The sequence below is a fragment of the Ixodes scapularis genome, unplaced genomic scaffold (assembly GCF_016920785.2).
Source record: "Ixodes scapularis isolate PalLabHiFi unplaced genomic scaffold, ASM1692078v2 PGA_scaffold2__306_contigs__length_199485367, whole genome shotgun sequence".
NCBI classification, from domain to species: Eukaryota; Metazoa; Arthropoda; class Arachnida; order Ixodida; family Ixodidae; genus Ixodes; species Ixodes scapularis.
In genome coordinates, this window is record NW_024609857.1 from 99,782,549 (window position 1) to 99,795,193 (window position 12,645).

The window sequence follows — 12,645 nt, forward strand, 5'->3', positions numbered from 1 at the left end:
CAGCCCTTTAAATGCGGATGTTCAAGAAGTTGCCACCTAAAATTATCAACGGTCTCTTGGGTTAGTCGAGCTGCATGAGGCCTGGCGTTGTCGTGACGGAGCAAGATTCCTGCGGTGAATAGTCCTGGACGTTTTCGGCGAATCGCTTCGTGGAGCTACAACAGAACTTCACAGTACGAGTCAGCATTTAGTTTCACCTTGTTCCAAAAAATTAGCAAGCAACACTTCGTCAGAATTCTTAAAATCCACTGTAAGCAGAACCTTCCCAGCTAAAAGTGTTACCTTGAATTTATTGGTTGAAGGTGAAGAGGAAGATTGCTTCCATTGCATTGAAGCACGCTTAGTTTCGAGTTGGTGGTATTGAAATAATTGATAATAAACTCTCTCGCGTTGTAGGTATTCTTACAAAGTTGCGGTTTTCACAACCCACTAATATAAAATTGCTTATTTACCATTCCCTGTTTCTTTTTCGCCTCAACTAGTACCACATAGTTTGGGGAAACACAACTACGTCAAACGTTACTAAACATTTTTTACTACAGAAAAAAGTCGTGCGCGCTATCTCTGGTTCTACTTATGATGCACATACCGAAAAACATTTTAAGTCCTAATGTACGTCCGGTTCAATTTTTATGTGATGATATACTGCTTAAGGAGGTACTATGCCGGCTAAAAAACGAAATAACATTGAACAATTATCTAGATTAACAAGAAACACTAACATTTATAACACACGTCACAATAAAACATGGATCATTCCTCATGCACGCACGAATTACTGAAATCAATCTTTATGTTACACATCACCATTTTTATGAATTCGCTTAAAAATTACAAATTAAAAAAGTAAGTGTTTTATGTTCCATACAGTTTATATATCTAGGTCTATAGTTTTGAAACCGTATACCTTCACGTACTTTATTTGTTTAATGTGTAGTAAGTGATGCTGATGTAGCGTTACTCGTTTGTTATTGTATATTATTACTAGTGTTGTTGCCAAATCTTTTTTGCTTGTTTTTTTTACATTGCAATGGGACTATGCATACGTAGAATGGGCTCAGACCCAGTCAAGCCACACCCATGCGGCTTTTTGTTTGAGCTCCATACATCCTTTATTTAGTACTTTGTACTTGGTGATGTAAAATAAACTTTGATTTGATTAGTGATGAACCCAGGATTTAACCCTAGTCACAATCTTGTTAAACATCTCTTCGCCTTCTTTGGCGTATTAAAAGAGATGATACATGGACAGGCCCATTCGATTATTTTTGTCTTCCTCGGTCAGCTCTCTTGGCATCCACCGTGAGCACACTTTTTGAAAGTTAAAACAATAATGCATTATGATGTAGACTGTAGACTAAACCATGAGAACAGAATATTTCAGTTTCTATCTTGTCTCTTGTTGCCATTTTGTCCACTCGAATCACTTCTTCCTCTCGCCGCACTGTTGCTCGTTGCGCAATCTCAACTGGACGACTAGTTCGCTCCTCGTCAACTGCATGTGACTGCCCTTGGAAGAATTTCTGAACCCAGTTGTGCCCCGCTTTACGCGATAAGCGCTTCCCACTATAAAATAAATAATTTCCTAGTGCGGTGGTTCTCAGATAGGATCAGCGGAACCTTTGGGGTCCGCAAAGGCATTATATGGGTCCGTCAAGCTCTGCCTCGTCAGGCAAGCCCGGCAAAAAGAGTTGTATTTTTTCAGAGTGAGAAGAAACGTTCCACTTTTCAGTGGAGATTTTTTTTTTCGTGTGTATATCAATGACAGAAATCTATTTTACACTAGCACTTAGCTTTCATTTTGTTAATCATTTTCGGAATTAACCTATAACTCTCCCTTCCCCTCTACCATATCCGCCGATCCACAAGGGGTTCGCGAAACATCAATTCTTGAGAACCACTGTCCTAGCGGATATATTTTGAGGAAAGTTATTTTGCCCACAAAACACGAACACGAGCATGCTGCTCTTCTAGCGTACACTCCTCGAGCACAGCCGCCATTTCTAAATTTAGATACGTTTGCGTGTGACTGTTATCTAGTTACAGCGCAATAAATATAATGAAGTTGGATTGTGTTGCCACCTATCGACGTATTTGGAAACTAGTCACTACATATATCAAATATTTTACATCAGTTTCTGACTTGTTGAGATTCCCTCGTAAATAAGGAGCATGCAGAGTTCACCAACATAAACTGACTCATCGTGTTCAAAGAACAGCACTTTGGCTGGAAACGCAAAATGCCCCTTCTTCAACAGCACCCTTCTGGTGTGGTACCTGCGCATATCAGAAGCCCGATTTTAGTCTGATCTTACCCCTGCGGTGGCTACGATGAAGTCTAGTGCCCAGTCTTAAGATTCGTTTGCACTACACAAAGCTAGCCCCAAACGCGCTCAATTCGTAGAGTGCTCCACTAGTCTTGGAGGGGTCCCGGTTTCAATACTCACAACAGGTGGACGGTTTCAGCGGCCGCAAATCGCCTAGAGGGCACGGATCGCACTACATTTCAGTTGAAAGCAAATTTATTCTTACATAAATGTTCCCCACCGTGGGGACTTCCCTTAAATCGCTATATCCTAGTCAAACAGCACAAGTGTTATTGTTATGACCCGCCAAAGCGTCTTTCTTTTACGAAGGCGGACGCCGAAAGGGCGGGGAGGGACAATGCGTGTTTAATGTCACCCGGGTGCCTGTCTGGAAGGGAACGAACGGCGCTGGCTGTCCACTAGGAAACCATCCAGGGACCAACGAGCGGCCAATCAACAGCACTTGAAACTGCCCCCCCCCCCCCCCCCCCCAAGCCCACGTGAGTGTGAGTGCGTGGGAAGCCTGTCGACCTATCCTTCACAGACGTCATGATCCCCTTGGAGCAAGTTTGACTACCAGTGGCCCCCGGCTCATCTGACTGCCTTCGGTCGTCTTTGGGGAAGGCGCGCCCATAAACTCCTCCTCTCCTTCAGAGGTCCAGAAAACCCCTAGCCGTTCCAAGAACAGTCGTTATCTACCAAAGATTTCACTATGAAATAAACCTTCCGTTATATTTGTCAACCTGCCTTTTTACTGCCTCTTCCGGTCGGCGACCTTGAGATATGCCGGACACCAGCGGCCTGGCCATGCTACCCAAAAGAGACCCAGGCTCGGCGTCACGGCGTAACACACGTGTCTTCGTAAAGGAGAGACAAAAGAGACAGCAAGCGCTTGGCAGAAGACCACGATAAAGAAAAGAAATAGTGTCTCTGAGGAATGTAACACACAACCCAGGTAGGCGTCAATCACTCACCTTGAAAACACTCGCCAAAAGCGGCCAAGAGCAAGCTTCTGCCCTTGATTGGCTGGTGTTTGCCGCCGAAACCTGCATGTATTCGAAAGAACCCAGTCTTAGTCGAACTGTGGAGGTTTCGAAATAGGGAGAAAACAAAAGACTAATGCAGGTCCACTACACACACTAAATAGCATCCAAGAGGAATGAAACGCGTAACGTAGGCAGACAGGCCATAGTTCACATTGAAAATAATTGTCCTGGGTAGCCGAGAACAAACTCCTGACCTTGACTGGCAGCCACTTGCTGCCAAGAATACCTGTTCTTTCCGAAAGAACCTAAGTGTGTCTAAGTCTAACACAGATGCTTTGGCCGAACCGAGACAACAAATGTTTGATACAAGACCCCGAAAAGCAGAAAATATGGTCTGCCAAGAATACCTGCACACCATAAAGAGTTAGACTTAGTCAAACACTGTTTTTTATGTTTTAATGAGCAGCAGAAGCCTGCGTCGAAAATGAAGCACAATATACAATCCCAGCAAGCCAGGTTTGTTCTCGTTGACCCAACCACCCTGCCTCCCCGACAGATACATTTCTATGTTTTTTTCACTTCTCACATTTGGTGGGAATAGTCCAGATGCATAGTAGAAAACAACATGACAAATATCAAACTATACGAGCTAACAATAAACAAAGCTCTGAGTTGGCCGCACCATCTTTTCCTCAACATCGAACGCGCTACACCCTTTATAAGTATGCGCGGTCTCTCTCTACCCGTAAAGCACCATGCAAGAGCCCACCCAAAGTTTGGAGACTACCTTGAAAACAACTGGTGGGTGGGCGCTTGTTAAGTCTGAGAGCCAAAATGCATGAGGGGCGCAAGATTGGGTGGATGGGGTTGTCATCGTACACGTGCCGAGCTCGTACACGTGTACGATGACCGTAGACGTGTGGTCGGAGAAGCGGCTGCCGAGGGTGACTATTTCAGCTTTCTAGAATCTACACTGTTAGCAAGTCCCGTGTATTTGGCGAATATTTGGGGTGAAAGACACGCTATTTACACAAATTACCATAAATTTACACGATGAGTAACGGATAATTCGTTCAGAAATCATGCGAGGTTGTAAAAAACGTGTTTTGGTTCGGTCAGACACGCATAACCGTGTAGCCGACCTCGATAACACGCATCGCCCCCGGCGACGACCGCGGCATTGCCGGCTATCGAAGCACCGGAATGCTTGGGGACACACTTAGAAAGGACCGTCGAGACAAATGCCGCGGAAAGAAACATGTCTCGGAGACAGATACGCACCAAAAGCTATTGCGCCATGTCGCAGGACGTTGGCGAAACCCGCGCTTACCGTGCTCGCCGCCATCTTCTGGTCGATGGCAATGCGGCTTCCCTCATGTCGCCCATGGTTGTATTTAGCTTAGGGGTCCTGATAACAGTTTCTTAGACACCACAAATAAAGTTATGGGTCTAATTATTCGTTCCAAACAGTTAAAATGGATATAAAAAGCGTGTCCTCGATGTGAACACGTGACATTGCAGTTGGTTTCGTTTTTGCTTCAACCTTCAACCATAGAGTAATATACACAAGGTAAGGAGCGGACACTGCCATAGGCCCCAGCGGCCCAGATAGACCAGTGACAGGTAGCGCTCCTAGCGGGCGGTATTAAGTATAATCTGATTCCGTTTCCGGTCAAGTTAGTTTCGGTTTCGGTTTGGGCGTTTTTGCTCAGGTTCTCCAATACCCTTCTCTCTCTCTTTCCTCCCCGCCTCGCTCATCTCTCGGGAGCACCTTGACTCCCGAAGCCGCTGTTTTTTTGTTTTGTTTTAATACTGACACACTTTTGCTTTATTTTTTACGATAGAGTCCGTGCAAAATGTGTCAAACAATATTTCAACTTACTTCACAAAGCAGAAGTATATATATTTCTTGTTCTTTTTATATTGTAAAGCATTGAAGTTACACAATCACCGCATTCACTCCTGGCTGGTGGAACATTTTGGGGTCAACAACAGTAAGTGGTTCGAACACATTTTATTGGACCACATTCATGTACACATGATTTACTTCAGAAGCTCTGTATGTTTTATACGAAAGAGATCGATACTCACAAAAATAAATGAATATGAAAGACTTCGGCATTTGTACACTTCGTAATAGATTCTTAGCGGAACCAAGTTAACAAAATCCTTCCACGGAGAACATGCTGTATGATACATTCACTTTCACGCCGACTCGGGTACGGGAAGTAAGTGCAAAAATAAATAAGACATCGCTATCATTACCAGTCATAAGAGTATAATAACAGTGCGAAGCACACCCCGGATAGTACAAATTCCCAATTTCCGGCAAATATAAAAAAAAAACACCAATTTGCATAGCCTCAAACTCACTGCGGGCGAGCCATTACCAAACAATGAGAACTCTATTCGAAATCTGACAAGATTCAACGTCCCTAAATATTCCCCGAAATTGTTCAGAAAAGAAATATGGCTTCAGAAAAAAGCGGCTAAAAAACTGTGGACAGTGGATACAAAAGTGGATACATTTTCTTTCAGATATTGTTAGCCTCTATACGCTATTTTTATCCAATTCTTTTAGAAAGTGGACAAATATTTTTGTTAGGGAGCCGTGATACACATTCGCTGGAAAAAGGGGAAAAAATTATTTGGAGAGCAAGCTGCACCGCCCACTTAATCACTTTTTGTTTTTGGTTTGGCAACCGCCTCTGTTAATACGCTATTAACAGTTAAACCTGTCTCGTTCTTACTAGCCACTGAAGAGTGCAACCGAACTTTGTCCGAATTCCGGTTAAGAAATCAAACATGTCAACACAAGCGTATTCTTCAAAACAATTTTAAAAACCCTTTGCTGTACTCAACTGGGCAAAGGCGAAAGCCACCCAGACCTCAAAGTGTGCTATACAAGGCGGCACACACTCCTCGAACATGTGTCACTCTCTATTATGGGAAGAAAGTGATTTTCTAGTTGCTGAATGAAATGAAAGGCAGCCTGTGATGGTACTACTAAGTTCCCGAAGAATTTTCCAGGCACGTGGTATGCTTTAGGAACAAGACAGTACTGGTGAGGCCTGGTCAAGTTATTAGACTCATCCGATAGCAGCTGAGAACAGCCACAGTTGTAAGTTGTCTGTTCAAGCAAAAGCTTGATCAAATAGCCCCAAACGTTATAAAAACGTGGACGAGTCATCAATTATGTTAGACCTGATGTCTGATGCCAGCTCAGAAATATCCTCTAGTGGCGGGAAGTTATCAATTGGAAGACATTCCACAATGTCTGAAATTAAACTTTCATGGTGCGAAGATATTTCCAACTCCTTTAGGAGGTCAGCCTTGACATCATCTACTTTTTCATCGTCCGGCAGTTTGAACAGTTTCTTTATACAGAGGTGTTTTAGTCCTGAGGTGAACTGATGCACATTTGGGTTTGTGTTGCAGCCCAGCATTTGTTGTGCATAGCTCCAAAAACGTTCTCAAGTGTGTCTTGCTGCAGGAGTCGTGTAAGTAAGAACTTAAAGTCATGGCTGCTTGAAAGCTCATCCCAGAGCACGAGGACACTTTTTATAGTAACTTGCCACCCAATGATGGCTCATGGCTGCCTCCTACTTTAGAACTGCCATGCTGAAATCCATCCGAGTTACTGGTGGAGAAAATCAAGTATTTGAGGTTCTCCCTTCAGAATGGCATGACGCAACTTCTGCCTTGTCTTCTTGAATTTTTTAGCTATTTAGACAATCAAAAAGTATGCACATCCTATCACAGAAATAGGCTGTAGCCATGGCTGCCTCAGGAAGTTCCTTTGCATAAACAAGAGATATGATTACAAGAAAGATTGAGGCACTCAGTACCTGTGGGGCACAATTTTCTTCCATGTTACAGAAAGGTTTTTGAATAAATGTCTCTCTCAGTAAGTTTCGGAGTGAATTGCAAGCTAATCTCATGGATAGAACAATGAAGTTCAACAATAGAAGACCGCTCAATGACCTCATTTCCGATGCAAAGTTTGTGGGCTTGGAGATGGCTCTTGGTTGTTTTGGGAAGGTGCGGAACATCAAAGACAAAGTAAACGTGCTCGTTGTCAACTTCAAAAAATGGCTTATCACCACACACACCAAGCTTTCGTTTGAAGCCCCCTAACCACAGACCACAGCCTTTACTGTGAAGCCAACAGTCTTAAAGGGGCGATGCACTGATATTTGTATTTTACGCAAATACCGCTTAGAACGAATCTCTCACGTTAATGATCCGTAAAATATACCCGTTCGTTTTCACCACACGCAATCGAAGTCGTAGAAAAAAATAAAGAAAAACGAGCAGAGTTCACCCCCTCAACTCGCAGCCAGAACAAGCGGCCCCGTGATCTGGAGCCGATTATATGCCGCCAATGTTGATCATAGTCATGCGCTGGGGTTGGCAAGGCACAGGACACGCGCTGAGTTCCAGACATTCTTATGGTTCGGCTGTCGTCGTCATTGCAGCGATTTGACACAGGACACTACCCGAATGTTTCTCGAGCTATCGATTATCACGAGCCCAATTCGAGTGTCCACGCCATGCTCGGGTCCAATCTATGAGCCGTATTCAAATATCGTCACTGGGCGGTACTGCTACCGTCCAGCTATGTCATCAGGTTTTTCGAAGGAGAGATTGAATAAAAACACTGGGTTTTGTCCTCGAAATTACAGCGCAGAGGAGTTTCTTGGTCAGTGGCGTTGCGTGCGCGTATCCTTGAGTCCCACTAGTGCCAGTAAGCTCGTGTAAAGTGAAAAACATTCCAATTGAATATCATTGCACCGCCCCTTTAAGCTCCCGAATGAGAGAAATGAGGAGACTGCGTTAAACAGAAGACGTTGTTGGAGCGTGCACAACAGTGTGTGCAAACGCACCTCCTGGAAATTTCAGACAGCATAACAACCAAGGCTCTATCTGCAATGTTAGAGGTTCGTTCAACACCGTCATCTGTTAACCCATGGACAATGTCGTGTGCAAGGTCGTAAGTTAAATTCTTTTTTTAAAACAATCTCATCGAAAATCAACATGCACACACGTTCAAGTGCAGCCAGACAGCCCGGCAGAAACAACAGCGCGAGAAGCTCGAACCGATCGGCTCCACGAATTCACGCCGAGCATGCGAGCACGCGGGCGGTCATGCGTCACCTTGATCGATGCAAAGTCGACCGAACATGATGCAGCAGAAAGCACAGATGGACGGCACGCACGGCACAGACGAACGACGCAGGGACGAGCAGAGGCCGTGCAGAATGATGCAGAGGCGACGGCGTGCAGGCAGGCAGGCCATGGCAGGCGCCATTCATCACGTGGTTTTTGTGACGTATTTGATTTAATCTAATTAGTCGTTTTAGGTACTTCGAACAATTTTAAAGCATTGCCATTTAAAAAATAAATATTTTTCACAGAAAGAGTTTTAATTAATTTCAACCAAATTGTAGAAAAGCGCCACGTAGCAGAGGGTATGAAACGCACTATCTGGGCCGCGAATCGGCTCCTGTGTCCTCTCTTTACGTTTACTATATTACTCTATGCTTCAACTGCAAGCGATCTGGCCACGCCGCAAGCGCAACGCCGATGTACACTGGAAGCAAGCGCCGGTTGGCTTTCGTTGTTTTTGTTTGACCGGAGAAAATCTGGCAAGTACGCATGGCGGCGCTACTGTTTTGGTTTGACGGGACGCGAGAAGCTTCGCATAGAGCTTCGGAGTTTGCGAGCACATAGTGAAGATGTGACCGGAGAAGTGCCCCTGTGATGTTCCTGGAAGACGGAAAGTAGCATTCGTAATCGTCGTGTGTGCTTTGAAAGCGAAGGGAGTCACAGGGTCCACGAGTTCGCAACCACAAGCCAAGGTTCACGACAGCGCGGCGTTGACTTCGGCGATCTCGTTCTGTTTGGTGCAACCCGGCGATGCGAAAAAGAGCTGAAACATTCGTCGTGTGTGGTGCGGTGCTTTGTATTCCGGGTCTGTTTGAACCACGCTTTTAACACGGAGCGCAAATTGTTTGTTGCGTGGTGGAGGTTCAACAGGTACAGTCCCGTCGTCGTCAGCTGATCCGGTCCAGCCGGTCCGGGAGGACGCAGCGAGCGTTTTTAAAAGTAAATCTTCCTTCGTTCCGTTTCAAACTGTGGAAGTATCCCGACACATACCATGAGTAAGAAGCAGCGGGCGTTTTCAACATAATTACGTTGTTTTAATTGAATAATGGACTCCGGATTGTTGTCTTAAATCTGCCGTTTTTTATGCTTCGTGTTGGACTGCGTTTGCATAGCGACGCACACCGCTCGAGTAGATGATTCGGTCCTGCAACGGGTTTGTTGCGCCAATCATGCGGCATGAATAAATTAGGGCAAGGTTTCCTACCAGCCCACAGATGCATGTACTGAGACCATTTTTTATGTTGTGAACGTAGTGCTCTTTCTTTATTTTAGAAGACGCGTCGGTGCATCTATTATGGTACAATCACTTGAGAGTTGAGAAATTGGAGAGCGAGCAAGCTTTCTCAACTTTGTCTCTTTCTCTCTGGCACTGCCCTGTTTCAGTTTCAGTAGGCACATCTACTAGCAGGTACAAACTGCTCTAAAGCAGGTAAAAAACAGGAAGCTTAGGACGGTGCGGACTCCGTGTTTCGCGCTTTTCGCAAGGTGACAGGGTAAATGCTTTTGTGAGATATACGGAATATGCAAGCGATTTTGTTATGCCCGTCGTTTGCGTCTCTCCAGCAAAACGAATAAGATGATCTACTACAAAGGCGCAATCACAAGTCAAGATTTAAGATAGCAGTCGTTTGCTTCGGTGATCCGTGTAGCTGTATTTTACCCTGCTCTCTGCAACACCGTGTCATGACGAAGAGCTGGAATGGTCACGGTTTGTGCTGGCCTCCCGGTTGACAGAAACCCGCGTCGCCCGCATCGGCACCGAGTGCGCTTGGGCTCTTGATGCTCAAGCCTTTCATCCGCGGCTTGTCGCCAGCTCATCCTGCTGCTCAACGGTGAGGAAGCGGCGAGAGTAACCTCGGAAGTGAATGTGAATCCTCGTTCATTCAGTTATCCGGTGTCAAAGTGTGGAAGATGTCCAACGTGTACTGAGGGCGGGAACTACGAGCGTTTAGCCTTGCTTTTATAACCGAAACCACACCAACGAGATAACTGCCTTGCGTACTATAAAATGACGGAAGCAATAAGTTTCAACTGGTCGAGTACGTCACCGGGGATGTAGGCGAGACGGTGCACACTGTTTAAACGCTTGCAGTATCCACGAGTGGTACCAGGAAAGCGACGTCAACAGAGAAGGAGCTCGCGATTCAGCATAATGCACTGCTACGGGCCCGTGTATCTTCAAAGTTCGGGGTGGTGGCAGTATAAAAAAAAAAAAGACGCATCAGCGCCCCACACCAGTGTTCACGAATAACACCGGTCACAAACTCCCAAGCCCCACCGCTCTTCTCGACACCGACACGACATACGACAACAAACTGCATCAAAACGCCCCAAAAGTGAAGGCGTCTGCTCCCGTACTGCAACTGCTGCAACTAGCGGAAGTGAAGTGTTGGCGAATGTCCGGATGTCCTTCACAAAAATATATAAAAAATGCTTTGTGCAAGGATCATTTTCATTTATTATTGTATACGTAATGAAAAAATCCCAATAATTTGTTTTCCTATCTGATTCAAGCTAGTCGGACTGCTCATAACACTGGTCAAGCAAGAAAATAACAAATATTTGAACTTTTTCATGACCGGTTCAAGATTTATTGTTAACATATCGTTATTTATTGCAACGGACTAACATTATAGATTTTGCCTCCAGACTTTTTAAATGCAAACAGTTCTAACACACGGCTGTCCATTGCGCCGTGTTTTGTGTATTCTTCTATAAATCTGTAATGGTCAGCGACCAAAGAGCTCACCCGCACATGTCAAGCTTATATGCGCCGCGGGGAGAAATGGATATCAAGTAGGAAGTGTCGGACGTAGTGTTGGTTGTTGTGTTTGTGTACATGTCGGTGCTGTGTAGCTGTGTGCTATGTTGCCTCCGTTGTATGTAGGGTTGCTGTGTGGTCGTGGTCGTTCGCTGTGTTAACAGACTCGTATTTTTTTTTTAAAACAGGCTGCTAGAAATCTCGATAGGTGGCGCAAGTTACCGCCCGATTCTAAATAGTTTCCTCAAGTTATTTATCCATGTAAGTTCGGCATTCGTTTTTGTTTTTTTTTTTGTCTAGCGGCTTGTTGAAGCTACCGACGCCGCCGACCGCCGACAACGCTCGTACGTATTTTTGCAAGTAGCTACGTCCGCCGCTTAGAGACTGTACTGTGTATAAAAGACATCGAACGAGAACTAACGCGCCCTGTGTGCTTTCAATTCGGCTGAAAGGCACGCGGCTCGCTGGGCTCGTCTCTCGCCTGTTCTCGGCCGCTGGCCGCCATGTTTCATAAAGAACACGCTCGAAACGGTTTTGCGGAAGGCAGACACGGTGTAGCGTGTTAAGTTTACACAGCACCTCATGTGTAGACGAAAAACATAGATGGCCTCGTGTAAAACGAACACGTTTCGACGTGTCCGCTGTGGGACAACGGTTTACACGTCTGGGCGTGCTATTTTTGCTAACAGTGTAGATGGACTCCGAGCTTAAAGGGGCGCTCCGGAGCGTTCTGTGATGGTCTATTTATGGCGGTAACTCAATCTGCAGGCCCTAAGGATCCAAAAAATCATAAAATTATGGTCATGCGCAGCCGATTTCCCTACTAAAATTGCTATCAAAGTCCCCGGCACGCCCCTCTTTCTGAGATGACCCCGGAAAGCGGGAGGGGCATCTCTTTACGCGTCTGCCAATAGCAAGCGAAGGATGCCAGGGTCACTGCGTGTCACCAACGCCGCCGACCGCCGACCCGCGGAGGAATCTCTCGGACACGCGTGGACCGTCGTCAAGGAACCCGGACTTTGTGCTCGGCAGTCGTCGTTCGTCGCACCGCACCGTCGCGCTGCTACTGCAATACGCAGTCGCATTCCACAGATGACAAGGAAAAGTTTGACTCGTTTACGTGGAAGGATCGCAAAGCTGGCTTCGGAGTCGGGATCCACGGGAAGAAGGAACACGTGTCCCGCAAACGCACGCTTGCAGACGCCCCGGGAAGCAGACGAGCCGACGCGCCGACGCATCACCCCCTAGCAACAAGCTTTCGGGGAGAAAACATAGTTCGCTGGTTTTCGGAGCGATAATTGCGGACTGTGTTTCCCGCACCACAATCAGTTTACGTTCTTCTCAAACTCTAATTTACAACGAGCTTAAAAAGTGTTGCAATAATAACGTTCGCATTCACCGCGAAACGCAGCATTTCCATTGG